At 41.8% G+C, this 2,868-nt stretch overlaps 1 non-coding gene across 1 annotated transcript; it reads right to left on the minus strand.

Annotated features, from left to right (window-relative positions):
* Positions 1-260: 260 nt before the first annotated feature.
* LOC138752059 (U2 spliceosomal RNA) lies at positions 261-446 on the minus strand. Its single transcript, XR_011350346.1, has one exon. It is a non-coding gene; the product is annotated as a U2 spliceosomal RNA (small nuclear RNA).
* Positions 447-2,868: the final 2,422 nt, after the last annotated feature.

Raw genomic sequence — 2,868 nt, forward strand, 5'->3', positions numbered from 1 at the left:
AATCTGAGACAATGCTATTGGTATGCTGGCCTTTATAAATCAAAACATAGAATATAGGAGTTGGGAGGTGATGTTGTGACTGTTCAAGGCATTGGTGAGGCCAAATTTGGAATATTGTGTGCAGTTCTGGTCTCCAAATTAGAGGAGGGTAGAGAGGGTGCAGAGAAGATTTACTAAAATGTTGCCCGGATTGCAGTATCTAGAATACGGAGAAAGATTGAGTAGACTGGGTCTTTATTCATTGGAGCATAGAAGATTTTTTTTTGTACACTGTTCCCAAAGGCACTGCAATACTAGGTCGATGCGTGGAGTGGACAGAGCAAGCCCCTATTCCATCTCCCTGTTCCAAAACTCAATTTATGGTCCCTAGATAAGGGACGTATCAGATATTAAACTGATAAGAACAGATTCTACACTTGATCTTAGCCAAAAGGCCGAGAAGCGATGGAGCATAGAAGATTGAGGGGGGATTTGATAGAGGTATATAAAATTTTGAGGGGAATAGATAGAGTAGATGTGAATAGGCTCTTCCCCTTGAGGGTAGGTGAGATTGGAACAAGGGTCATAAGTTAAGGGTTAGGGGGCAAAAGTTTAGAGGTAACATAAGAGGAAGCTTCTTCACTCAGAGAGGGGTGGCTGAGTGGAATGATCTTCTGGAAGAGGTGGTTGCGGCAGGGTCAATTTTGTCATTTAAGAGGAGGATGGATGAGTACATGGGTGTGAGAGGGTTGGAGGGTCATGGACAGGGAGCAGGTAGGTGGAACTCGTGGAATTCACTTAAATTGCTGCAGACTAGAGGGGCCGAGATGGCCTGTTTCCATACTGGAATTGTTATATGTTATATATTACAATACCTCTCTGGGAATATGGAACAAAACTCCAGTAAATAAAAATGCAGTTATGAACCTTAGAAAGAATCTGGTATTTGTTTTATTTTTATTGAAATAATTAATCTTCCAATATATCATTTTCATCACAACTTTTCAAATGTAGATAGATGCAGTACAAACTAAATTGGAATTTGCAAATATCAAATTCAATTCTGATTTACCTCTAATCCTCATGTAATAACTAGATCCTTGATAATTCAGTGAAAAGTAATAATGCTGCTTTCAGATGTACAATGGCCCTTAGGAATGAATACATTAGGGAGATGAGGTTCTGATAAACCACAGGAACCTGATTCAGATGCTGAAGATCCTGTCATTTTGAATCAAATTTCCTTAATGGAAGAAATAAAGCTTTGGTTATTGGCAGGGACGATGAATAAGGACATCTGTTGCCTGTTAGACTAAAGCCTGCAACAATGGATATGTAAATTGGCTGCACTGCCACTCAGGCTGATGTCATATGTATACTGAACAGTGTGGAAGAACAGAGAGACATTAGGGTCAAGTCCATAGATTTCAGATTTATTGTCAGAGTATATACATGACATCACATACAACCCTGAGATTCCTTTTCCCTGCGGGCACAGCAGAATTACCACCAATTGGTAGTGCAAAAAATAAACTGTGCACAGCGTAAACATGTAAACAAACTAAGAACTGTAGACAAATAACAAACGTAAACAAAAAAACTGTAGACGGATAACAAATGAAAACAAATTGACTGTGCAAAGCAGAGAATAAAAAAGGAAATCAATAGAGTGCACAAGTAAGAGTTTGTCGTTGAGGAGCATGATGGTGGAGGGGTAACAGCTGTTCCTGAACCTGGTGGCGTGAGTCTTGTGGCACCTACACCTCTTTCCTGATGCCAGCAGCGGAGTGTGTGCCGGGTGGTGTGGGTCTTCGATAATTGCTGTTGCTCTCCGACGGCAGCATTCCCTGTAGATGTGCTCAATATTGAAGATGATTTTGCCTGTGATGTCCTGGACTGCGTCCACTATCTTTATGCTCAGGGGTATTAGTGTCCCCATACCAGACCGTGATGTAGCATACTTTCCACCACACCTCTGTAGAAATTTGCCAGGGTTTCTGCTGTCATACCAAACCTCCGCAAACTCTTGAGGAAGTAGAGGTGCTGACGTACTTTGTTCACAATGTCATTGGTGTGTTGGGTCCAGGAAATATCCTCCCAGTTAGTGACTCCCAAAAATGTAAATGTGCTCACCCTTTCCATCTCTGATCCCCCAATGATCACTAGATTGTAAACCTCTGGCTTTCCCTTCCTGAAGTCAATTTTTGTTGAATGACAACATTGTCTGACTGGTTTAATGCAACCTAGATTGTATAACTAAAATGGATGAGGGGGGGGGTGGGGGGGGTGGCTTGGGAGGAGGGAGGGGGGGGGAGAAAATGTCACTGTATATGTGTGAAAAAGAAAAAGTGTATATCATGGCTAATGTGATTTATGGTGTGAAAAATAAAAAATTTTTAAAAAAAACAATCAGCTCCTTAGTTTTGGTGACATTGAGTGCAAGGTTGTTGTTGCACCATTCAGCTAATTTTTCACTCTCCATCCTGTACGCTGACTCATCCCCTTCCTTTATACAACACACTACCGTGGTATCGTCAGCAAATTTGTAGATGGTTTTATTGTCATGCCAAGTCACACTGTTGAAGGTGTAAAGTGAGTAGAGCAGGGGGTTAAGAACAGCTCTGTGGTGCTCCGGTATTGATGGAGATTGTGGAGGAGAAGGTCTTACCAATCTTCACTCATTGTGGTCTAGAGGTGAGGAAATCCTTAGTCCAATTACACAATGGGGTGTTGAGTCCCAGATCTTGCAGTTTGCTGATTTTGAGGGGATGATGGTGTTAAATGCCAAACTGTAGTCGATAAAGAGCATCTCGATGTATGCATCTTTATTGTCCAGGTATTCCAGGGGGCTTGGTGTAGAGCCAGTGAGATGGCATCCGCCATAGACCT

The sequence above is a fragment of the Narcine bancroftii genome, chromosome 1, assembly GCF_036971445.1.
Source record: "Narcine bancroftii isolate sNarBan1 chromosome 1, sNarBan1.hap1, whole genome shotgun sequence".
Taxonomy (NCBI): Eukaryota; Metazoa; Chordata; class Chondrichthyes; order Torpediniformes; family Narcinidae; genus Narcine; species Narcine bancroftii.